This window comes from Heterodontus francisci, chromosome 2 (genome assembly GCF_036365525.1).
Source record: "Heterodontus francisci isolate sHetFra1 chromosome 2, sHetFra1.hap1, whole genome shotgun sequence".
In the NCBI taxonomy this organism is placed as follows: Eukaryota; Metazoa; Chordata; class Chondrichthyes; order Heterodontiformes; family Heterodontidae; genus Heterodontus; species Heterodontus francisci.
In genome coordinates, this window is record NC_090372.1 from 55,890,360 (window position 1) to 55,917,733 (window position 27,374).

Genomic DNA, 27,374 nt, shown 5'->3' on the forward strand with positions numbered 1-27,374 from the left:
AAAGAAAGACTTGAATTTATATAGCGCCTTTCATGATCCCAGGACATCCTAACATCTGTTGAATTGTAGTCAGCATTGTAATGTTATCAATGACCACATATTACTATTACTGTTTTCTGTGATTTTATAGATTGTCCCCTCCATTACTTTGAACTTTGTCAGTGTATATGCTCAGTTTATTGTAAAGATGTACAAATGGTTTGCAAAGTGGCCAGAACATATTTCATGATCTCCTGAGCTGCTGTTAAGTCACTACTATTGCTGCTTCTTCAAATTACCCACCAACAGGTTTAGACAGCCAGAGAGATTTTGCTGGCTGATATGACTTACATTTCTTTTCAATTTTGTTACAAGACCTGCACTACTGGCACATGGTGCAGAGCTGGCTGCCAAAATATGAACGTACTTTGTGATGGCTTTTGAAAGTCAAAGTGCCCTTTTGCAAGCTTATTTTTTAAATATTCTTTCATGTGATGTAAGCATCGCTGGCATGGCCAGCATTTGTTGTCCATCGCTAATTGCCCTTCATAACGTGGTGTTAGCTGCCTTCTTGAACTGCTGCAGTCTATCTGGTGCAGGTACACCCACAGTGCTGTAAAGGAGGGAGTTCCAGGATTTTGACCCAGCAACACTGAAGGAATGATGATATAGTTCCACATCAAGGATGGTGTGTGGCTTGGAGGGCAACTTGCAGGTGGTGGTGTTCCCATGTGTCTACTGCCCTTGACCTTGTAGGGGTAGAAATTACGGGTTTTATAGGTGCTGACAAAGGAGCCTTGGTGAGTTGCTGCAGTGCATTTTGTAGATGGTACAGACTGCTGTCACTATGCGCTGGCAGTGGAGGGTGTGAATGTTTAAGGTGGTGGATGGGGTGCTGATCAGTTGGGCTGCTGTGTCTTGGATGGTGTCAAGCTTCTTGAGTGTTGTTGGAGCTGCAGTCATTCAGGCAAGTGGGGACCATTCCATCACACTCCTGACTTGTGCCTTGTAGATAGAGGACAGGCTTTGGGGAGTCAGGAGGTGATGGAGCAGAATTCCTAGCCTCTGACCTGCTTTTGTAGCCACAGTGTTCATATGGACGGTCCAGTTCAGTTTCTGGTCGATGGTGAGCCCCCCAGGATATTGATGATGGGGATTAAGCGATGGTGATGCATCCAGTATGAATGTGAATGTCGAGTAATTGGCCAGATTGGATTTGTCCTGCTTTTTGTGGACAGGACATACCTGGCCAATTTTCCATATTGTCAGGTAGATGCCAATGTTGTAGCTGTACTGGAACAGCTCGGCTAGGGGCACAGCTAGTTCTGGTGCACAGGTCTTCAGCACTACAGCCAGGATGTTGTCAGGCTTTGCAGTATTCAGTGCCATCATCCATCTTCTGGAATCATGTGGAATGAATCAAATTGGCTGAAGAATGTCATCTGTGATGCTGGGGACCTCAGGAGAAGGCTGAGATGGATCATCCACTCGATATTCCTGGCTGAAGATGCTTGCAAATGCTTCACCCATTTCTTTTGCACTGATGTGCTAGGCTGCTCCATCACTGAGGATGCGGATATTTGTGGAGCCTCCTCCTCCAGCTTGTTGTTCACAACTTGATACAGCAGGACTGCATAGCTTTGATATGTTCCATTAGTCATGGGATAGCTTAGCTCTTTCTGTCGCATGTTGTTTCCACTGTTTACCATGCATGTAGTCCCGTGTTGTAGATTCACCAAGCTGACACCTCATTTTGAGTATGCCTCATGCTGCTCCTAGCATGCCCTCCTGCACTCCTCATTGAACCAGGTTTGATCCCCTGGCTTGATGGTAATGGTAGAGTGGGGGATATGCCAGGCCATGAGGTTACAGATTGTGGTTGAATACAATACCGCTGCTGCTGATGGCCCACAGCGACTCTTGGATACTCAGTTTTGAGCTGCTAGATCTGTTCTGAATTTATCCCATTTAGCACACAACACAATGGGCAGTATCCTTAGTGTGAAGTTGGGACTTCATCTCCTCAAGGACTGTGTGGTGATCACTCCTACCAATACCGTCATGGACAGATGCATCCGCGACAGGTAGATTGGTGAGGGCGAGGTCAAGTAGGTTTTCCCCTATTGTTGGTTCCCTCACCACCTGCTGCAGGCCCAGTCTGGCAGATATGCCCTTCAGGACTTGGCCAGTGCTGTCAAATCGAGGTGGTACAAAGCCATTCTTGGTAATTTACTTTTAAGTCCCTCACCCAGAGTACATTCTGTGCTCTGCTATCCTCAGTGCTTCTTCTGAGTGGTGTTCAACATGGAGGAGTACTGATTCATCAGCTGAAGGAGGGCGTTGGGGGTAATCAGCAGGAGGTTTCCTTGCCCATGTTTGACCCTATGCCAAAAGACTTCATGGGGTCCAAAGTCAATGTTGAGGACTCCAGAGCAACTCCCTCCTGATTGTATACCACTGTGCCTCCACCCCTGGTGGGTCTGTCCTGCCGGTGGGCCAAGACATACCCAGGGATAGTGATGGAGGAGTCTGCGACCTTCACTGTAAGGTATGATTCAGTGAGTATGACTATGTCAGGCTGTTGCTTGTCTGTTCTGTGGGACAGCTCCTCCAATTTTGGCACCAATCCAAAGATATTAGTAAGGAGTAAGGGTTGACTGGGCAGAGTGTGCCATTGTCATTTCAGGTGCCTGGGTTGATGCCAGGTGGTCCATCTGGTTTTATTGTTTTCTAACTTTTCTGTGGTGGTTTGGTACAACTGAATGGCTTAATAGGCTGTATAGGAAGGAAGTTATGAGTCAACCTCATTTAAACTTCATTACCTTATCTCCTCTCCAATGCCATCAGAAATAATTTAGTGGGGGATGTCAGTCAGTTCATTTCAGACCAAGTGCTTTCTATTTGAATAAATTAGGAACCATTAGCTAACTTTTCTTCACCTGTCTATTTGACTATATTGCTTGCTTTCCTCAAACTGTCTTGGCATCATGACATGCAGTTCTTCTCTGCTCGACTACAATGCATCTTCTTGAAGGATTAACTATTGTGGAAAATGTGAACAAACCATAACTTATGAACCAACTATTTCATATTCAGCTAAGTCAAGATGTAGATTGCTACAAATTGGATTCAGTACTGAAGAAGAAATGTCCAGATGCCTTGGTTAACAGACAATGGAAGGATATAAATTTAAGGGGACAATTTACGAATTTGTGCTCGCAGTACAGGACTTAATATCCTTGGAACACATATGTGGAATATGAGTATGGAGGTCAGTGAGCATTAATGCATAACCCAGCATTTTTTTTGATTGTTAAGTTCATGTTAAACAGCATTAATGGGGAATGTGAAAATTTACTCCTGAGTTACATGATTTGTGCATTGCACTAAAATTACATAATTGAAACTTGTGGAAAAGTTCCAGCCAAGTCTGCCAGATGCTAAAGAACAAAGAACAAAGAACAAAAAAAAGGATAAACGAAACAGGAGATAGCTTCAGATATTGTCAAAGGGAAATATATTGGTACACGGATTTGGAATTATGCAGGGGAATTTTATTTTAACAGGCAGGGGGAAGTGGGTTTGGGTGCATGTGGGGGTTAAATCACCTAAAACTTGCTTTGGGTCGGGATCCCAACATCATCCTGTCCACTTCCAGAAAGGTGAGCAGGCAAGCTCTTTGGCGTTGTCAGGAAGGTAATTACATTATACAAACAGGCAATTAACTGTCTCTTGAATCCTTCATTCTGGCTTTAACAGCCAACAGACCAAACTCCTGGGCTGTCAGCAACTTGCCAGGATCACTGAGGTATGTGAACAGTGGGGAGTGGTTTCTTCAATGAAACTTGTGGGCTAGGACTTTGATCAGTGAAACGAAGAGCTCCAACTATGGCCAGATGAGAGGCTGCTGCTCATAGCACTTCTTCTCAGAGCGTGCTTTCAGTGCTTGACAGGAAATTGGCAACTTCTTGGGAGTCACTTCACCTTTCTTGCATTTCACTAATGCTTAGTTGCAATCATCACGGAATGGGAGCAGCTTATGCAGTTCTAACTTGGATCTCTGATAAAGAACAAGAGGAGCACCAACATCAATACCAGCAACTGCAGCAGGAGCAACACAAACACCAGCAGCAGCTGCCTTCTCCTTAGGCATAAGCAGCTCCACAGGGCAGAAGGATGGACACTGAAATCAGTTTGAAGGAGGTGAGTCCGTCAACACAGAGTCTACAGGCAGAGGATCAGCTTTCTCGACATGTGTGAGCACCGGTACCTCAGGAGGCTCAGATTTTCTGTCAGGTCATTGCTGACACCTGCAGCCTTCTGGAACAAGAAAGGAGAATGCGAAGATCTTACCTTTGGAAGAAACACCAGGGGAATAGCAGAGAAATTTAAAGATAATACTGGCCTGGTACAGTAAGAAAACTACTTACTGGCAGAAGCGCTCTGCAGCCTCTCAGACCTCACCACAGCAGCGTGGGGCTCTGCATCGGTGCTTCCAGCACATCCAGCAGTCGGATCCAAGTCTTCATGCCAGGCGACGATCCAGGATCACTGAGTCTGTGAAACTGGCCATTTATGTAAACAGCACACTGGGAAAACAAAAATCAGGTGCAGAACGCGACCTCCGTCGAGTCAGTGACTAGGGAGGTGAATACAGTCGGCGGCCATTGTTGGCCATTGTCAGAGGAGAAAAAGTGCGGTAATTGTCAGAAAGCACAGGTAAGGTCAGGGAGTGCAGGAAAGCCCCGAACAGAACACGCACACCTCGAACCAAACCTGAAAAATTTAAAATTAAAGGGGAACACCTAAGCAAAATCTAGCAAACAAAAGGATACAATATGCATCCAAAATTGGGAATGCCTGAGAGTTTCCAGAATCAAGAAGTTCCCAATCTGGTCCAAAATTGGCTAGTATGGAGAGAAAGGTTCTTCAGGTACAGAATTGCTTCTCAACTCCAAACCAAATCTGAAACAGAGCAAGTCAACACCCTCCTGTATTCAGTAGGAGCAATAGCAGGTGACGTAATGGTCTGACAAGGGATCAACAAGATTACCAATAAATTTGAAGAGATACTCCAAGTCATTGATAAATATTTTAATCTCCATACCAATAAAATCTTGGAAAGAGCCAAATTTAGTAAGCAGGCACAGATGATTGGTGAATCTGTAGACTCCTATATTAATGACCTTTATAGATTGGTAGAAGGTTGCGAATGCGGCAAATTAAAGACAGAACTAGAGACGGGATAGTCATCAGCATAGTGGATGAATCCTTGTCAGACCTGTTGCAATCCAAGGAAGACTTTACACTGGAAAAGGCCATTCAAATTGTAAGACAGGCTTAAGTTTGCAAACAGAATTGGGACATCCTATGAGCTGAAGACAAGCCGTGGATGAGAAGGAGTCCAATGCCCGTCTAACTGATTAAGCCAAAGTGAGGGAAACACTTTGAGGAACAGAGAAAACATACAGGTGAGAAGGTGCATGACATAGGAAAACCTTGCCAGCATTGTGAAGCCAAGAAGACCCACAGACGAGAGCAGTGCCCAGCAAGTAAAGCTGATTGTTTTAAGTGTGGAAAAACTGGACACTATGGGAAGATGTGCCACAGCAAATTTCTGCGTTTCAAGGTACAAAGCAGAAGACCTTAATGCAAACAGCAGTGAATTAAGTACAGCAGTATCCACAAGAGAAAGAACCAGGAGAGTTCTTGGGAGAATCCAGACCAAGATTTCTGGACAGCAGACAAGTATGTGAATGGACACCTCACAACCTTTAAGCTTGACACAGGGTCTAGTGTCATGGTATTGTCTGACCAAGAGCATTGGGTGAAGAGACATTACCTGAAACCGACGGATATACAGTTGCATGGTCTGGGCGGGACACAACTGCAAGTAAAAGGCAAACTCCAAGCAACTCTTCAGCATAGGGGAAGGCAACTGATAGAGACCTTATATGTCTTACATAATCAAGAATTTTCTTTACTGAGCAGGAATGCATGCTTGGAACTGCAATTGATTAAAAAGGTAGCCAAAGTCAAGCAAACAAAGGTAAACAATTCCTTCCAATCGTCAGCCAATGCATTATCGAGAGCAACCATAGATCATCCATCACAGGAAGATGTGAATTTTGTAGGTGACATAGACTCATACTCACAACACACAGCACAAAGCTGACCAGCCAGCACACAGAAGTTGCGAGAAATACAACAAGTACAGAAGAATGATGAAGAGTGCAATCACATTTGATAATATTGTACATATGAGTGGCCACGGGAAAGTCCAGGAGGGAGAACAATGAAGACGTTCCATGAGTATAGGAAATACTTCACAATAATTGACAACTTATTAGTCATAGAGTGATACAGCACTGAAACAGGCCCTTCGGCCCACCGAGTCTGTGCCAACCATCAACCATCCATTTATACTAAACATACATTTTCTACCACATCCCCACTTACCCTCAATTCTCCTACCATCTACCTACACTAGGGGCAATTTACAATGGCCAATTTACCTATCAACCTGCAAGTCTTTGGCTGTGGGAGGAAACCAGAGCACCCGGCAGAAACCCACATGGTCACAGGGAGAACTTGCAAACTCCGCTCAGGCAGTACCCAGAACCAAACCCGGGTTGCTGGAGCTCTGAGGCTGCGGTGCTAACCACTGCGCCATTAGTTTACAATGATAGAATTGTTATTCCTACTTCAATGAGATCTGATATCTTAGATCGATGACACCATTTGGGTATAACCATGTGCAAAACGAGGGCACAGTCTTCAGTATGGTGGCCTGGGATATCTAAGGATATCAAGACCATGATCAACAACAGTCAGACATGTGTGATACAGAGACCAGAACAACGTAAACTGCTACTGATTACCCAATTTCCAACTAGACCTTGGCAAAGGATTTATTCATGTTTGGCAGGAAGTCATATATCATCATTAGCAACTACTTTTCCAGGTGGATAGAAGTCAGATGATTACATTCTATGACCACCAAGTTAGTTATCAGAGTCCTTACGGACATCTTTGCAACACATGAGATTCCAGATGAAATATTATCAGACAACGGATCACAGTTCGCAAATGAATGTTTTACCCAGTTTGCTGTGAAGATGGGCTTTCAGCATTTTACCCAGCCCACTGAGGGATCCGCAGTCCAATGGCGAGGCAGAACAAGGTGTGAGAGCCATAAAATCTTTACTCATTAAAATTGAAGATCTTCCTATCTCCTAGTTTATTGCTCAATGCCACTGCTGTGCAGATTATCCCCAGCAGAATTACTAATGGGAAGGAAGTTAAGAACAACCTCCAGTATTGTCTCAACAATTAATGCCAGGATTGAAGACTCAAACCTACAAGAAAGTTCGAGAAAGAGAAAACTCCTACAGAAGGCAAGAAACCCCGAATTACATGGGAGAGTGCAAACGAGAAGCTTACCTAAATTAAACAATGGTCAAAAAGTTTGGATACGTGACCTGGATCAAGAAGGCACAGTATTCCAGAAACATGAGGGCTATCAGTATGTTATAAGAACGAATGAAGGGAACATGCGAAGGAATCGGAGGAATCTCATTCCTATTCCACAAAAGCAAAAGCCAGTAATTCATCTGCAAGATCCAGATGAAGATGAACAAACCCAAACCGAACGGAATACTACAACCCGTAGAAACAAAAAACCAAATCAACAACCCAGACTTCCTACAAAGACTACTAATTGTCCCAGACAGATTACAACCAAATCAGGGAGAGTTGTCAAACCTCCGATGAGACTAAATCTGACTTGGGGGGAGAGAGAGGAGTAGCGAAATCATAAATATATATATGTTTGGAAAAATGTTGGATAAAGACTTGGGGGGAGATGTAGTATAAGGATGTAAAGGGTTAATACTGAAGACAGTGAGAGACCCCTCCCACTGTATGAGCGATGATGTAACAGTCGCATGAGAGAGGCTTGAGAAGAAGAAGGTGTAGCAGCACGAAGGATGCTAGCTAAGGTGGCTTGTGGAGAGTGTATATAGTAACTGTAAATCATAAAGAGTTGTTAGTTAACCTTTACTGGAGTCTGAATTTCTCTAAAATGCCCTACAACACTACTAATACAAACCCAACAAGACAACATAGATGGCCATGGTGCAGAACGGTCAAACATAGAAACTAGGAGTGGGAGTAGGCCATTCGGCCCTTTGGGCCTGCTCCACCATTCAAAAATGATTATGGCCGATCGACTAATTCAGTACCCTGTTCCCGCTTTCTCCCCATATTCCTCGATCTCTTTGGCATTGTTACGACCGACCACTCCTGTCAAAGCCCCCAATCAAAATATACGATTCTGATCGTGGTGGGAGAGACGCACTGATAATTCAATCCCGTCGCTCCACAGATCGCCTAACATATCATTTAAAAAAACTTTCCAAATTAAAGAAAGACCCAACCAAATTGTACCAGCTATTAACCCCCGAATGAGGCTAACCAAACCAGGTGTCTTTAAATCAATAAATTAACTCTTTAAGTAGAAGAACTAAATTCTTAAACACTATGAAGATATTAACAACATTTAAAATTGAAAAACTTAGAGTCCTTGCAAATTTACAGTCCAATGTTGCTCGAAGTCCTCACAGGATATTGCTCGAAGGCCGAATTGTAACAAATGTATTGCATGAAACTCACTCCCAGTTTCTATGGTAGCGAGAATGCACCCTTTGAATCACAGTCTCCAAATGGGTGTTTCTAAGGCAACAAAAATGCTCCTTCCTATAACTCCTAAGGTTTGCCGGCTCTTAAAGCCGTACTGATCCTTTGTGAGTCTTAAAGGCAAACCGCATATTCCCAGAAAAAAACTACAGGGCCATGACACCTCCGCCCCTAGTGGAATGAAACGCCATTCCTGAAATGCGTTTCATTACAATTGGTAAAAAAAAATACAAGTTGGAAAACGCTAACTTTCTTTTTACGCATTTACAGATATATACATTTCTAAAAAAAAATGTTTAGACTACAGCAACAAGTTCCACCAGAACATTTCGGCTTTAAATTTTCAAAAGGTTGTTCCAATTAACCCATTTTAAATTTCCAAGCATAGTCTTCCAATTGTTTTGTGTTTTTCTTCCAAGTGTCCCTATTGTCCATCACCTCACCAGGTGAGCTGCACAGCTTGGAGCACTGACCATTACTGGGTTCACTATTCTCTGAGAAGTTTCTCGAGTATTCCTTAACCTTTGTGGCATCACTTGACACTGGAAAACCCTATCCGGTGTAACAGAAGCTGATTTTTTCTTATTCTGGGGTGTCAAAGGAATTTGACAGGTTTCCTCCAACACATTTGCCTCTTTAAGACACATTGTGCTGCTCACTCTGTCCTTACAGTCCTTTAAATGAGAATTTGGGTAGGAATCTGCCTTCTTTACCACAGTGACTTTTCGAGAGTCTATGTAAGTTTGAGCTGGCCCACTAGGTTTACTTATCAAAAACATCTGCGCATTCCAGCTGTCCTGACTAGGTTCATCTAAGCTGCCCTTCAGCATGCATTGTAACTCTGCTTCCACTTGGGCCTGTCTGTCTGGACCTAAGTGACAAGGATGTTGTTTAAAGGAATGGCTCCCCCTATGCCCACATCATGTGTGGCTAAGATTGTACATCCTGGCTTATCCCTACAAACTTTTTGAAATGTTGTGAAAACCCTGATTAGGACTTCATGCTGTTTTGTCTCTAAGTGTAATTTTCCTAGTCATTCTGCATTCGCTGATTGGATAGTTGGATGTTCAATCTGAGAATTTCCTAGGCCTACTTCTGCCTCATCCTCACTATCCTTTTCCTTTCCACAGTCCCGATTACCTGACATACCTGTACTGGCTTATCCTCCTCCCTGTGGTAATATGGTTTGAGCAAATTAATGTGACACAACCAGTTCTTCATTCGGCGATCAGGGGTGTCAATCAAGTAATCTACCTTACCCACTCTTTTGATCACTTTATATGGGCCACTGAACTATGCTTTCACTGGTTCTCCCTGTGATGGTAGCAACATTAATACCTCATCCCCTGATTTTGTGGTAGATTGTGGTTTTCCCACCATTTGACAGGTGTGGTATGCCGTACAAGATTGTCTCACATCCTTTGTAAGACCTGGCCAGTAATAATGTTGGCTTATGTGTGATTTGGTCTTCCGAATTCCCCTATGTCCTGCAAAAGGAATGTCGTGTGCTAACCTTAATAATCCTTCTCGCTATTTAGGTGGTACCCCTATCTGTTCAACAACTGTCCAGTCTTCATCGGCAGGTCTATGAGGTGGTCCCCATTTCCTCCTCAAAACCTCGTTTGCCATATAATAGCTTTCTGGAACTCCTTTCACCTCAGCTTCTGACAGAGCCATCTGTGCTATTTGGAAGCTTGCTGTGCTGTAATGATAGACGATCTGTTAAACATCTCATTTGGATTATCTAAATCCCCAAATAAGGTTTCAGATGTCTGATTATCTATTCATGGTGCCCCTTTTACCTCCGACAATGAATCCTGTTCAGCCATTGCTCAGGTAACTACACATTTAGGAAATATTCCCAGAACTCGTTCCTGTAAATTGCTCTGTTTCCTTAATTTTACATGGTTCCTCTGTAACTATAGGAGAAACTCATATTTTTGATCCTGCCAAATCATTTCCTATGAGTAGATCAATTCCCTTTACTGGTAAACTGTGGACAACACCTACAGTTACTACCCCAGTTATTAAGTCACTCTCTAGGTATACTTTATACAAAGGTACGGGTGTACACATCCTGCCAATTCCATTTACTAAAACTTTAGCATTCAAGGTGCTCTCTGGTGGAAACCTCATATCTTTCCCCAGCAAGAGTGTTTGGGTTGCTCCTGTATCCCTAAGTATAATGATAGGTTTTCCTGCCTCACATACAGGATACAAAGTTATCCTCCTCTTTGACTCTCAGGTATTTTATCCCTAACCTCGACACTCCTCTTAGATTTAGTATCTGGTTTCACATTCACAGCTGTCATTAAAGCTATAGCCTGCTCTGCTATACTCTCAGCCAGAGTCTTTTCCTCTGCACTAACTTTGCATACCCCAACAAGTCCTATGGGTTTACCTCGCAATTTACGACACTCTGAACGAAGATGACCCGTTTTGTTGCAATGATAACACATTGGCTTGCGAACCTCACTTCTACCCTCAGCACCTTCCTTTCTGACCTGAGGAGGTGATCCTAGGGCATTCCCAGCTGTTCCTTCTTGTCCCCGGCTACTTGTCTTCCTTTCACTCTCCCACCTTACCTGTCTTACCTGAAGACAGGAGCGGCGGCGGCTGGCGGATCTGGCCGGGAGCTGATCTGGAGCAGGAACTGTAAAAGAGAGCGCGGGGCTCGAGGCCCTCACTTACCTGAAGACAGGAGCGGCGGCGGCTGGCAGACCTGCTCTCTCTCTCTCTCGGCACGTGCAGAGACTCGAAAAAAAACTTAAAGTGACATCTGCAAGGTGAAAAGTTGGGTGAGTAGCAGCTGTTAGTTCATTTAAATAGCTTAAAAAAAGGGGAACGTTTTTTTGTTGAAAAAAAAAACTCTAGTGATAAGGTGAGTACTACTGAAGTGTTCTTTTTTAATTCAGTGTAACTTCTTAAGGACTTTAGATTGTAATGGGTAGAACAAGGCCCCTAGTGTAATTAGTATTTTTTAATTAAGGGAGTAACTACTTAATCTAAGGGTAAGTCATGACGGAAGAGCTCAGCCCTGTGATAGGCTCCTCCTGTGCTATGTGGGAAATCAGGGATGCTTCCAGTGTCCCTGACGACCATGTATGCAGGAAGTGTATCCATCTGCAGCTACTGGCTACCCGCATTACGGTGCTGGAGCTGCGGGTGGATTCATTGTGGAGCATCCGCAATGCTGAGGACATCGTGGATAGCACGTTTAGTGAGGTGGTCACACCGCAGGTAATGGCTGCACAGGCAGAAAAGGGATGGGTGACCACCAGACGGAGTAGTAGGTGTAGGCAGGTAGTGCAGGAGTGTCCTGTGACCATCCCCCTCTCAAACAGATGTACCGCTTTGGATACTGTTGGGGAGGGTGACCTCCCAGGGGAAAGCAGCAACAGCCAAGTTCGTGGCACCACAGAGGGCTCTGCTGCATAGCAGGGGAGGAAAAATGTTGGAAGAGCTATAGTGATAGGGAATTCTATCGTAAGGGGTGCAGATAGGCATTTCTGTGGCCACAAACGAGACTCCAGGATGGTATGTTGCCTCCCTGGTGCTCGGGTCAAGTATGTCACGGAGCAGCTGCAGGACATTCTGAAGGGAGAGGGTGAGCAGTCAGAGGTCGTGATATCGTGACATTGGTACCAACGACATAGGTAGAAAGAGGGATGAGGTCCTGCAACAAGAATTAAGGGAGTTAGGTAGCAGATTAAAGACAGGACCTCAAAGGTTGTAATCTCTGGATTACTCCCTGTGCCGTGTGCTAGCAAGTAAAGGAATAGGAGGCTAGAGCAGATGAATGCATGGCTGAGGACATGGTGCAGGAGGGAGGGCTTTAGGTTCCTGGATCACTGGGTCTGTTTCTGGCAAAGCTGGGACCTGTACAAGTTGGATGGGTTGCACCTGAACCAGAACGGGACCAATATCCTTGCTGGGAGGTTTGCTAGTGCGGTTGGGGGGGTGGGGTTTAAACTAATATGGCAGGGGGATGTGATACAGAGTGGAGGTACAGTAGGGGGTGAGGCACAGCCAAATATAGAAGAGAAACTGAGTCAGTCTGGAAGGCAGAGCAAATATAGACCTGTTAAGGCACAAGTGAAAAATGCAAGGCTGGATTGCATTTACTTTAATGCAAGGACTCTTACTAATAAAGCAGATGAATTGAGGTTATTGATGAGCACATGGGATTATGCTATTATTGCTATCATAGAGACATGGCTGAGAGAGGGGCAGGACTGGCAATGCAATATTCCAGGGTATAGAATCTTCAGGTGTGATAGGGAAGGGGATAAAAGAGGAGGTGGCATTGCACTGTTGATCAAGGAGTCAATTACTGCAGTAAGGAGGGATGATATCTTAGAAGGTTCCTCAAATTAGGCCATATGGGTAGAACTTAAGAACAAAAGGGGAGGGCAATCACTTGGCTGGGCGTGTACTACAGGCCTCCAAACAGTCAGGGAGAGATAGAGGAACAGATATGTAGGGAAATGTCAGAGAGGTGTAAAAATAATACGGTAATAATAGTAGGGGATTTCAACTTATCTAGTATCAACTGGGATAGTCTTAGTGCAAAAGGCTTAAAGGGGGAGGAATTCTTAAAATGCATAGAGGAGAGCTTTTTGAGCCAGTACATAGAAAGTCCTACAAGAGAAGGTGTAGAACTGGACCTAATCCTCGGGAATGAAGCTGGACAAGTGGTAGAAGTGTCAGTGAGGGAGCATTTCGGGGATAGTGACCATAACTCTGTAAGATTTAGGGTAATTCTGGAAAAGGACAAAAACGGGCCAGAAATAAAGGTACTGAGTTGGGGGAAGGCTGATATCAATTTGATAAAACAGGATCTGGCCAATGTGGACTGGGAGCAGCTACTTGTAGGAAAGTCTACATCAGACCAGTGGGAGTCGTTCAAAGAGGAAATAGTGAGGGTTCAGAGCCAACATGTACCCATTAAGGTGAACGGTAGGACCATCAAGTCCAGGGAACCCTGGATGTCAAGGGATATAGAGTATTGGCTCAGGAAAAAAAAAAGAGGCTTATGGCCGATTTGGAGCACTGAAAACAGTGGAGGCATTAGAGGAGTATAGAAAGTGTAGGGGGTACTTAAAAAAGTAATTAGGCGAGCAAAGAGGGGACATGAAAAACATTGGTGGGCAAGATAAAGGAAAATCCTAAGGCATTTTATAAGTATATTAAAGACAAGAGGATACCCAGGGAAAGAGTAGGGCCCATTAGGGACCAAAGTGGCAATCTGTGTGTGTAGCCGGAGGACATAGGTCAGGTTTTAAATGATTACTTTTCAACTGTTTGCACTGTGGAGAATGACAATGTAGGTGTAGAGATCAGGGAGGGGGATTGCAATATACTTAAACATATTAACATTGAAAGGGAGGAGGAACTAGATGTTTTAGCGGTCTTAAAAGTAGATAAATCCCCAGGCCCAGATGAGATGTATCTCAGGCTGTTATGTGAGGCAAGGGAGGTGATAGCAGGGGCTGTAACACAAATTTTCAGATCCTCTCTGGCCACGGGAGAGGTGCCTGAGGACTGGAGGATAGCAAATGTGGTACCATTATTCAAGAAGGGTAGCAAGGATGGACCAACTAATTACAGGCCCAGTGAGTCTAACATCAGTGGTTGGGAAACTATTGGAAAAAATTCAAAGGGACTGGATTAATCTCTACTTCGAGAGGCACGGAATAATCAGGGATAGTCAGCAGGGCTTTGTCAGGGGGAGATCTTGAATAACTAACTTGATTGAATTTTTCGAGGAGGTGATTAGATGTGTAGATGAGGGTAAAGCAGTTGATGGACTTCAGTCAGGCTTTTGATAAGGTCCCACATGGTTAAGAAGGTAAGAGCCCATGGGATCCAGGGCAATTTGGAAAATTGGATCCAAAATTGGCTTCGTGGCAGGAGGCAGAGGGTAATGGTTGAGGGTTGTTTTTGCGAGTGAAGGCCTGTGACCAGTGGTGTACCACAGGGATTGGTGCTGGGACCCTTGCTGTTTGTAGTGTACATTAATGATTTAGACATAAATATAGGAAGTATGGTAAGTAAGTTTGCAGATTCGTGGGCGGCACAGTGGCACAGTGGTTAGCACCGCAGCCTCACAGCTCCAGCGACCTGGGTTCAATTCTGGGTACTGCCCGTGTGGAGTTTGCAAGTTCTCCCTGTGTCTGCGTGGGTTTCCTCCGGGTGCTCCGGTTTCCTCTCACATACCAAAGACTTGCAGGTTGATAGGTAAATTGGCCATTAGCAATTGCCCCTAGGTAGGTGGTAGGGAAATATAGGGACAGGTGGGGATGTGGTAGGAATATGGAATTAGTGTAGGATTAGTATAAATGGGTGGTTGATGGTCGGCACAGACTCAGTGGTCCGAAGGGCCTGTTTCAGTGCTGTATCTCTAAATCTAAAAAAAAAATCTAAATCTATAAATCTAAAATCATGATTCAAAAATTGGTGGTGTTGCAAATAGTGAGGAGGAGAGCCTTAGATTACAGGACGATATAGATGGGCTGGTACGATGGCAGAGCTGTGGCAAATGGAATTTAATCCTGAGAAGTGTAGTGTGATGCATTTTGGGAGGACTAACAAGGCAAGGGAATATACAATGGATGGTATGACCCTAGGAAGTACAGAGGGTCAGAGAGACCTTGGTATACTTGTCCATAGATCAAAATATATGATTCTGATCGTGGTGGGAGAGACGCACTGATAATTCAAGCCTTGTAAATTTACAGTCCAATGTTGCTTGAAGTCCTCACAGGCTGTTGCTCCAAGTCCTCACAGGATGTTGCTCAAAGCCCTCACAGGATGTTGCTTTCCTTCTGCAGCGAATTTCAACAATTAACAACTTGCAAACATTTTCAACAGAATCAATCTGACTTTACAGTTTTTGAGCGATAAAAGATTGTCACAGTCTAGCATCCCTTTCTTCAATTTAAATTACCAGAGATCTCTGTTTTGGCTTGACTTTTTTTTAGAATTTTGAGAGATAATAATTAAACAGAGTAAAATCCTCTTCCTTCAGTTTAAATGGTTGAGAGCTCTTTTTCCAGGTGCTGTCATCACAGCTGTGTCCTGTGTCTGAGTGTGTGTTCTATTCGAACAAACTGTCTTCAACTAAAAAGCCAGTTTAAAACTGAATTGCAACAAATGTATTGCATGAAACTCACTCCCAGTGGCTGTTTCTATGGTAACGAGAATACACCCTTTGAATCTCAGTCTCCAAATGGCTGTTTCTAAGGCAACAAAAATGCACCTTCCTATAACTCCTAAGGCTTGCCGGCTCTTAAGGCCATACTGATCCTTTGCAAGCCTTAAAGGCAAACCGCATATTCCTGGAAAGAATCTACAGGACCATGACAGGCATTAAGAAATATATTTATCTCCTTCTTGAATATATTTAATGACTTGGCCTCCACTGCCTGCTGCGGTAGAGAATTCCACAGGTTCACCACCTTCTGAGTGTAGAAATTTCTCCTCACCTCGGTTCTAAATGGCATACCCCGTATCCTGAGACTGTGACCCCTGTTTCTGGACTCCCCAGCCATGGGGAACAGCCTCCCTGCATCTAGCCTGTCTAGTCCTGTTAGAATATTATAGGTATCTATGAGATCCCCTCTCATTCTTCTAAACGCTCGTGAATACAGGCCTAGTCAACCCAATCTCTCCTCATATGTCAATCCTGCTATGCCAGAATCAGCCTAGTAAATCTTCTTTGCACTCCCTCCATGCCAAGAACATCCTTCCTCATATAAGGAGATCAAAACTGCACACAATACTCCAGATGTGGACTCACCACAATCCTGTCGAAGTGCAGTAAGACATCCTTGCTCCTGTACTCAAATCCTCTTGCAATGAAGGCCAACATACCATTGGCTTCCTAACTGCTTGCTGCAGCTGAATGCTTACTTTCAGCGACTGGTGTACAAGGACACCCAGGTCTCATTGCACCTCCCCCTTTCCCAATCTATCACCATACAGATAATAATCTGCCTTTCTGTTTTTACAACCAAAGTGGATAACTTTGTTGTTATCTCTGGGTTGTTGCCTGTGCCACGTGCTAGCGAAGTGAGGAATAGGGAGAGAGAGGAGTTGAACACGTGGCTGCAGGGATGGTGTAGGAGTGAGGGTTTTGGTTTCCTGGATAATTGGGGCTCTTTCTGGGGTAGGTGGGACCTCTACAAACAGGATGGTCTTCACCTGAACCAGAGGGGTACCAATATCCTGGGGGGGAGATTTGCTAGTGCTCTTCGGGGGGGTTTTAACTAATTCAGCAGGGGGATGGGAACCTAAATTGTAGTTCCAGTGTGCAGGATGTTGAGAGTAGTGAGGTCAGGGATAAGGTTTTAAGGACACAAGAGGGCACTGGCAAGCAAGAGCTTGGTTTAAAATGTGACTACTTCAACGCCAGGAGCATCCGGAATAAGGTGGGTGAGCTTGCAGCATGGGTTGGTACCTGGGATCTCGATGTTGTGGCCATTTCAGAGACATGGGTAGAGCAGGGACAGGAATGGATGTTGCGGGTTCCGGGATTTAGATGTTTCACTAAGAACAGAGAAGATGGTAAAAGGGGGGGGGGGGGGTGTGGCATTGTTAATCAAGGAAAGTATTGCAGCGGCAGAAAGGACGTTTGAGGACTCATCTACTGAGGTAGTCTGGGCCGAGGTTAGAAACAGGAGAGGAGAGGTCACCCTGTTGGGAGTTTTCTATAGACCTCCAAATAGTTCCAGAGATGTAGAGGAAAGGAAAGGAAAGATGATCCTTGACAGGAGCGAGAGTAACAGGGTAGTGGTTATGGGGGACTTTAACTTTCCAAATATTGACTGGAAATACTATAGTTCGAGTACTTTAGATGGGTCTGTTTTTGTCCAGTGTGTGCAGGAGGGTTTTCTGACACAGTATGTAGACAGGCCAACCAGGGGCGATGCCACATTGGATTTGGTACTGGGTAATGAACCCGGCCAGGTGTTAGATTTAGAAGTTGGTGAGCACTTTGGTGATAGTGATCATAATTCGGTTAGGTTTACCTTAGCGATGGGCAGGGACTGGCATATACAGCAGGGCAAGAAGTATAGCTGGGGGAAAGGAAATTATGATGCGATTAGGCAAGATTTAGGATGCGTAGGATGGGGAAGGAAACTGCAGGGGATGGGCACAATCGAAATGTGGAGCTTATTCAAGGAGCAGCTACTGCGTGTCCTTGATAAGTATGTACCTGTCAGGCAGGGAGGAAGTTGTCGAGCGAGGGAGCCGTGGTTTACTAAAGAAGTTGAAGAGCTTGTCAAGAGGAAGAAGAAGGCTTATGTTAGGATGAGACGTGAAGGCTCAGTTAGGGCGCTCGAGAGTTACAAGCTAGCCAGGAAGGATCTAAAGGGAGAGATAAGAAGAGCAAGGAGAGGACACGAGAAGTCATTGGCGGATAGGATCAAAGAAAACCCTAAGGCTTTCTATAGGTGTATCAGGAATAAAAGAATGACTAGAGATAGGTTAGGGCCAATCAAGGATAGTAGTGGGAAGTTGTGTGTGGAATCGGAGGAGATAGGGGAAGTGTTAAATGAATATTTTTCGTCAGTATTTACAGTGGAGAAAGAAAATGTTGTCGAGGAGAATACTGAGATACAGACTACTAGGCTAGATGGGATTGAGGTTCACAAGGAGGAGGTGTTAGCAATTTTGGAAAGTGTGAAAATAGATAAGTCCCCTGGGCCAGATGGGATTTATCCTAGGATTCTCTGGGAAGCCAGGGAGGAGATTGCAGAGCCTTTGTCCTTGATTTTTATGTTGTCATTGTCGACAGGAATAGTGCCGGAAGACTGGAGGATAGCAAATGTTGTCCCCTTGTTCAAGAAGGGGAGTAGAGACAGCCCTGGTAATTATAGACCTGTGAGCCTTACTTCGGTTGTGGGTAAAATGTTGGAAAAGGTTATAAGAGATAGAATTTATAATCATCTTGAAAAGAATAAGTTCATTAGCGATAGTCAGCACGGTTTTGTGAAGGGTAGGTCGTGCCTCACAAACCTTATTGAGTTTTTTGACAAGATGACCAAACAGGTGGATGAGGGTAAAGCCGTGGATGTGATCTATATGGATTTCAGTAAGGCGTTTGATAAAGTTCCCCATGGTAGGCTATTGCAGAAAATACAGAAGTATGGGATTGAAGGTGAATTAGTGCTTTGGATCAGAAATTGGCTAGCTGAAAGAAGACAGAGGGTGGTGGTTGATGGTAAATGTTCATCCTGGAGTATAGTTTCTAGTGGTGTACCGCAAGGATCTGTTTTGGGGCCACTGCTGTTTGTCATTTTTATAAATGACCTGGATGAGGGTGTAGAAGGGTGGGTTAGTAAATTTGCGGATGACACGAAGGTCGGTGGAGTTGTGGATAGTGCCGAAGGATGTTGTAGGTTACAGAGGGACATAGATAGGCTGCAGAGCTAGGCTGAGAGATGGCAAATGGAGTTTAATGCGGAAAAGTGTGAGGTGATTCACTTCGGAAGGAGTAACAGGATTGCAGAATACTGGGCTAATGGGAAGATTCTTGGTAGTGTAGATGAGCAGAGAGATCTTGGTGTCCAGGTACATAAATCCCTGAAAGTTGCCACCCAGGTTAATAGGGCTGTTAAGAAGGCATATGGTGCGTTAGCTTTTATTAGTAGGGGGATCGAGTTTAGGAGCCATGAGGTCATGCTGCAGCTGTACAGAACTCTGGTGCGGCCGCACCTGGAGTATTGCGTGCAGTTCTGGTCACCGCATTATAGGAAGGATGTGGAAGCTTTGGAAAAGGTGCAGAGGAGATTTACTAGGATGTTGCCTGGTATGGAGGGAAGGTCTTACGAGGAAAGGCTGAGGGACTTGAGGTTGTTTTCGTTAGAGAGAAGGAGGAGAAGAGGTGACTTAATAGAGACATATAAGATAATCAGAGGGTTGGACAGGGTGGATAGTGAGAGCCTTTTTCCTCGGATGGTGATGGCAAACACGAGGGGACATAGCTTTAAGTTGAGAGGTGATAGATATAGGACAGATGTCAGAGGTAGTTTCTTTACTCAGAGAGTAGTAGGGGCGTGGAACGCCCTGCCTGCAACAGTAGTAGACTCGCCAACTTTAAGGGCATTTAAGTGGTCATTGGATAGACATATGGATGAAAATGGAATAGTGTAGGTCAGATGGTTTCACAGGTCGGCGCAACATCGAGGGCTGAAGGGCCTGTACTGCGCTGTAATGTTCTATGTTCTATGTTATCCATGTTATACTACATCTGCCATGCATTTACTCACTCACCCAACTTGTCCAAATCACATTGGAGCCTCTTTGCATCCTTTTCACAGCTCACATTCCCCCCCAGCTTTGTGTCATCTGCAAACTTGAAAATGTTACAGTTAGTTCCCTCTCCCAAGTCATTAAAATATATTGTGAATAGCTGGGTCCCAAGCACTGATCCCTGCGGTACCTCAGTAGTTATTGCCTGCCGCCCGGAAAAAGACCCGTTTATTCCTACTCTCTGTTTCCTGTCTGTCAACCAGTTCTCAATTCATGCCAGTATATTGCCCCCAATCCCATGTGCTTTAATTTTGCTCACTAACGTCTTATGTGGGACCTATGAAAAGCCTTCTGAAAATCCAAATACACCACATCCACTGTTTCTCCCTTATCTAGTCTACCAGTTACATCCTCAAAAAATTCCAGTAGATTTGTTAAGCATGATTTCCCTTTCTTAAACCCCTGCTGACTTTGTCCAATCCCGTTTATGCTTTCCAGGCGTTATGCTATCATATCCTTTATAATAGACTCGAGCATTTTCCCCATAACTGATGTAAGGCTAACTGGTCGGTAATTCCCTGTTTTTTTCTCTCCCTCCTTTTTTAAATAGTGGGATTACATTTGCCACCCTCCAATTTGTAGGATCTGCTTCAGAGTCTATCAAATTTTGGATGATGACCACCAATGCATCCATTATTTCTGTAAACCGTGGCGCGGTGTCAACTCTCCCTTAGCCCCTTTATTCCCTTCACCCACTTGATCCTGGCCGTCCCATGCGACTAAGTCCTCTTAATTCAGGCTCAGGCTGGGTGTTTGAGATATCGGGGTTACAGGAGAGCCACCCTCCACCTAATCCACCGGCTACAGTTAATGGCTTAGTACAAAGAGGAGGAAACTCAGTCCTTTCTTTAACTATCAATTTACTTTATTCACATTGTTGTACAATGTAAGAATAAGGCTTATACACTTGGTTAGGCAAAAGCATGCAACTCAAACTGGGTTATACAGTTAATAACAAAGCTAGCTAGAATTGATAAGCACACCCACTAGGTTCCTCTGACCTTTCCCTGACCTAGTCACAGAAAACATAGGATAATACCCGAAAAAGGGGAGAGCTGACGCTGGCCAGGCATTCCGCTCTCTCTCTCTTTTACGTCGTCGCTGCGTTGCTCACACAGCGTCTTCCACTTCCGTGATGGTTGGTCTCCGGAGTTTCTCGCTGGCTCTGTGCCCGAGATTTTCCATACTTATTCACTTTCTTATCTCTTCAAAACTGTGCTGTCTCTTTCCGGTTGGTTTAAGCCTGCTCACCTCGTTCGTATCTTCTCCTAATTGGCCCAGGCCCAAAGACCCCGGTATCACACCATGTCCAAATAAGGCTCTATTCCTGTGATCTCTACCTTGTCTTGTCACATAAATTAATTAGTTCAAACTGGTTTTTACCAACACAGGCCAGTGTCTGAGCTCCGGTTACTATAGTTCATGAACTATCCAGCAGTTTGTAACAGATTCTGTACTTCTTGCAGCCCCTGGCCAACATTTCCTTTCGTACTCTGGGATGTAGATTATCAGGCCCTGGGGATTTGTCAACCTTTAACCCCTCTATTTTTTTTTACGAATACTGATTTCCTTCAGTTCCTCCCTCTCATTAGACCCTTGGTTCTCTAACATTTCTGGGAGGTTATTAGTGTCCTCCTTTGTGAAGACAGAACCAAAGTAAGTGTCTAATTGTTCTGCCATTTCTTTGTTTCCCCATTATAATTTCCCCTGTTTCTGACTTTAAGGGACCTACATTTGTCTTCACTAATCTTTTCCTCTTCACAGATTTATAGAAGCTTTTACAGAATCGCAGAATCACAGTGCAGAAGAGGGCCTTCGGCCCATCGAGTTTGCACCGATGCATTAAAGATACCTGACCTGTCTACCTAATCCCATTTGCCAGCACTAGGCCCATTGCCTTAAATGTTATGACGTGCCAAGTGCTCATCCAAGTACTTTTTAACGGATGTGAGGCAACCCGCCTCTACCACCCTCCCAGGCAGGGCATTCCAGACCGTCACCACCCTCTGGGTTAAAAATTTCTTCCTCAAATCCCCCTTAAACCTCCTGCCCCTCACCTTAAACTTGTGTCCCCTCGTAACTGACCCTTCAACTAAGGGGAACAGATGCTCCCTATCCACCCTGTCCATGCCCCTCATAATCTTGTACACCTCGATCAGGTCACCTGATCTTCTCTGCTCCAGCAAATACAACCCAAGCCTATCCAACCTCTCTTCATAGCTTAAATGTTCCATCCCAGGCAACATCCTGGTGAATCGCCTCTGCACTCCCTCCAGTGCAATCACATCCTTCCTATAATGTGGCGACCAGAATTGCACACAGTACGCCAGCTGTGGCCTTACCAAAGTAAGTCAGTTTTTATGTTCCCTGCAAGTTTACTCTCATACTCTATTTTCCCCTGCTTAATCAACCTTTTTGACCTCCTTTGCTGAATTCTAAACTGCTCCCAATCCTCAGACTTGCTGCTTTGTCTGGCAATTTTATATGCCTTCTCTTTGGATCTAATACTCTCCCTAATTTCTTCTGTAAGCCACGGTTGCACCACCTTTCCAGTTTTATTTTTGTGCCAGACAGGAATGAATAATTATTGTTAAGGTATAGGAGTTAGGTCTTGAAAACTTTTTATAGCTAACATGAATTGCAACAGCAGTGCCAGTTACCTAGACCTTAGCTCTGAACAATGTATGTGAAGGTTGCATCTTACCAAGGATGTGCTCGCTGACATGTCAGCTGCTGCAACTAGGGCTGAATTTTGTACAGCCAGAAGGAGTGGGAGTGGAGACTTAGGGGGCTGAAAAATCGGAACAGGCGCACTGGTCCAGAAATCCAAAGTCATGACATTGGTTCTGGATTTTGTCAGCGGCGGGAAAACTCCAAGGCGTATCGCTGCCCCGATGTGGCGGGACTTCCATTTAAATTGTTGAACAGGTCGTTCTAATACATTTGTATGCAAGGCCTCAGTGCTGCCGTAGAAACGCCACCATGAGAGAAGCTTTGGATAATGGAAGAGGGGGGAATGGAGGCCATTATCAGCTCTGCTCGAGTGGGCTATATCTGGGGTGCAAGTGTCCGGTGGACAGTCTCTCGAGAGCAAGGATCCATTGGGCAATCTCTTGGGTGCAAGGTTCAGGTGGGTAATCTCTTGGGTGCAACAGTCCCGTGGGCAATCACGTGCAAGAGTCTGGTAGGCAATCTCTTGGGTGTAATGATTGGGTGGGCTATAGCTCGGGTGCAAGGGTCTAGTGGGCAATATCTTGGGTGCTGGGCTATATGCAAGGCTGGGCACTGAGGGGCATTAGTGCATATTCCAAGGGGATTAGCAAAGGGAAAGATGCCAGGGAAACTTCATCACTGCAAGGACAGCACTCTGGAAGGCTACTGATCAGCTGGCATGAGTCTGATGCATCCTGACTTTGTGGGCCCCCATGCTGCGCAGTAGCAGCTGAGACGGAAGGAGTGCTAGGATGTACCTGCACCTGCCCATGAAGCTCCATTAGAACAGCAGCAGCAAACAGCCATGCCATAAAGGGCCTACCCACGCCAGAGAGTGTACCAGACTTGACTCAACTACCTCACTGAGGTAGTTTCAGCGAGGACTGTGGCTCTCGCGGGAGGCCGCACCAACTTATGTGTCATGTTTAGTTTAGTTTAGTTTAGAGATACAGCACTGAAACAGGCCCTTCGGTCCACCGAGTCTGTGCCGACCATCAACCACCCATTTATACTAATCCTACACTAATTCCATATTCCTACCACATCCCCACCTGTCCCTATATTTCCCTACCACCTACCTATACTAGGGGCAATTGCTAATGGCCAATTTACCTATCAACCTGCAAGTCTTTGGCATGTGGGAGGAAACCGGAGCACCTGGAGGAAACCCACGCAGACACAGGGAGAACTTGCAAACTCCACACAGGCAGTACCCAGAATTGAACCCGGGTCGCTGGAGCTGTGAGGCTGCGGTGCTAGCCACTGCGCCACTGTGCATGCAGCAGGATGAGATGCAGCCCATGGGCTTCGGTGGGTACCCAATGCCCATGGCACTCAACTTCTGCGCCTCTGGGTCTACATTGAAAGAAGTACAAGTAAATCGCTGCTTCACCTGAAAGGAGTGTTTGGGGCCTCCTTTTTCCTCAACCGAGGATTCTCCCCCACTGTTGTTGACAGGGCCCTCAACCGTGTCCGGCACATTTCCCGTACCTCTGCCCTCAACCCTTTCCCTCCCTCCCAGAACCGTGACAGGGTTCCCCTTGTCCTCACTTTTCACCCCATCAGCCTCCATATCCAAAGGATCATCCTCCGCCATTTCCGCCACTTCCAGCGTGATGCCCTACCAAACGCATCTTCCCCTCCCTTCCCCTGTCAGCATTCCGAAGGGATCGTTCTCTCCGCAACACCCTGGTCCACTCCTCCATTACCCCCACCACCTCGTCCCCGTCCCATGGCACCTTCCCCTGCAATCGCAGGAGGTGCAATACCTGCCCATTTACCTCCTCTCTCCTCACTATCCCAGGCCCCAAACACTCCTTTCAGGTGAAGCAGCAATTTACTTGTACTTCTTTCAATGTAGTATACTGTATTCGCTGCTCACAATGTGGTCTCCTCTACATTGGGTAGACCAAGTGCAGACTGGGTGATCGCTTTGCGGAACATCTCCACTCAGTCCGCAAGCAGGACCCTGAGCTTCCATTTGCTTGCCATTTCAACACTCCCCCCTGCTCTCATGCTCACATCTCTGTCCTGGGATTGCTACAGTGTTCCAGTGAACATCAACGCAAGCTCGAGGAACAGCATCTCATCTACCGATTAGGCACACTACAGCCTGCCGGACTGAACATTGAGTTCAATAATTTCAGAGCATGACAGCTCCCCATTTTACTTTCATTTTTAGTTGTTTTTTCTTTTTTCTTTTTTCTTTTTTACATTTTTTACAACCTTTTTTTTGCATTTATTTCATTTCATCTTAGTTTGTCCAGTTTGCTTACCCACTGTTTTTTTCATGTTTGCACTTGCTGCTGTTCAATATTCAGTCCATTATCACCTTTTCTGTACTGATGCTTTGTCTTTCAACACACCATTAACATATTGTTTGCCTTTGCTCCATGACCTTTTGGTCAGCTATGTGGCCTTGTCCAATCTACACCTTCTCCTTTGTTATCTCTTGCCCCACGCCCACCTCACTTGCTTATAACCTGTGACATTTTTAATATTTGTCAGTTCCGAAGAAGGGTCACTGACCTGAAACGTTAACTCTGCTTCTCTTTCCACAGATGCTGCCAGACCTGCTGAGTGGTTCCAGCATTTCTTGGTTTTATTTCTTTTTTTTATGTCAGATTTCCAGCATCCGCAGTATTTTGCTTTCATTACAAAAGGGAAGGTGTTGATCGGACATAGGTTCACAGAGAATAACTGACAAGGAGGTCATGGGGCAAAGGCAATGAATGTGTTAATAATGTGGTGAAAGAGAAAGCGTTAGTGCAGAGAGGGTATTAAATGACAGAATAATGACAGCCCTAGCCGAAAGCACAAACATGAAAAAAAGTGGGCAGGCACATGGTAAAAAAAAAATGAATGTTGAAACAAACTAAAATAAAATGAAGTAAAAATAAAAAAATAAAAAGTAAAAATAAATATAAAAAAGGTGGGGGGCAGTCATGCTCTGAAATTATTGAACTCAGTGTTCAGTCCGGTAGGCTGTAGTGTGCCTAATTGGTAAATGAGGTGCTGTTCCTCGAGTTTACGTTAATGTTCACTGGAACACTGCAGCAATTCCAGGACAGAGATGTGAGCATGACTGCAGGGGTGTGTGTTGAAATGGCAAGCGACAGGAAGCTCGGGGTCATGTTTTCAGACTGAGCGGAGGAAGATACAAAAAATACTTTGTCTTCATGGAGGAAGATACAAAAAATTTCCCAGAAATAGTAGAGAGCCAAGGGACTTGCGATAATGAGGAACTGGAAGAAATTAGTATTAGTAAAAAAGTAGTACTGGAGAAATGAATGGGACTGAAAGTTGATAAATCCCCAGACCTGATGATCTGCATCAAAGAGTGTTGATAGAGATGGGAGTAAAGGCAATGGAAGCATTGGTGATCATCTTCCAAAATTCTATAGATTCTGGAACTGTTGATTGGAAGGTAGCAAATGTAACCCCACTATTTAAGAAAGGAGGGGGAGAGAAAATGGGGAGAGACAGACCTGTCAGTAGTAGCGAAAATGCTAGGATCGATTATAAATGGATACTTAGAAAATAATAGTAGGATTGGGCAGAGGCAACATGGATTTATGAAAGGGTTATCATGTTTGACAAACCTGTTGGAGTTTCCTGAGGCAATTTGTCAAATTGGATACAAAATTGGCTTAGTGCCAGCAGGCAGAGGGTGATGGTCAAGGGTTGTTTTGCGATTGGAAGCCTGTGAGCAATGGTGTACTACAGGGATCGGTGCTGGGACCCCTGCTGTTTGTAGTGTACATTAATGATTTAGATGTGAATATAAGAGGTATGATCAGTAAGTTCGCAGATAGTGGCTAGCACGCAGCCTCACAGCTCCAGCGATCCGGGTTCGGTTCTGGGTACTGCCTGTGCGGAGTTTGCAAGTTCTCCCTGTGACCACCTGGGTTTCCTCCGGGTGCTCTGGTTTCCTCCCACATGCCAAAGACTTGCGGGTTGATAGGTAAATTGACCATTGTAAAAAATTGCCCCTTAGTGTAGGTAGGTGGTAGGAGAATTGAGGGAAGGTGGGGATGTGAGAGGGAAAATTTGGATTAATGTAGGATTAGTATAAATGGGTGGTTGATGGTCGGTGCGGACTCGGTGGGCTGAAGGCCTTGTTTCGGTGCTTAATCTCTCTATGACTCTATGATAGGAAAATTGGTGGTGTTGCAAATAGTGAGGAGGAAAGCCTTAGATTACAAGATGATATAGATGGGCTGGTAAGATGGGCAGAGCTGTGGCAAATGGAATTTAATCCTGAGAAGTGTTAGGTGATGCATTTCGGGAGGACTAACAAGGCAAGGGAATACACAATGGATAGTAGGACCCTAGGAAGTACAGAAAGTCAGAGGGACCTTGTTGTCCTTGTCCATAGATCACCGAAGGTAGCAGCACAGGTAGATAAGGTGGTTAGGAAGGCATATGGGATACTTGCCTTTATTAGCCGAGGCATAGAATATAAGAGCAGGGAGGTTATGATGGAGCTGTATAAAATGCTAGTTAGGCCATAGCTGTGTACAGTTCTAGTCGCTGCACTATAGGAAGGATGTGATTGCACTGGAGAGGGTGCAGAGGAGATTCACCAGGATGTTGCCTGGGCTGGAGCATTTCAGATATGAAGAGAGACTGGATAGGCTAGGGTTGTTTTCCTTAGAGCAAAAAAG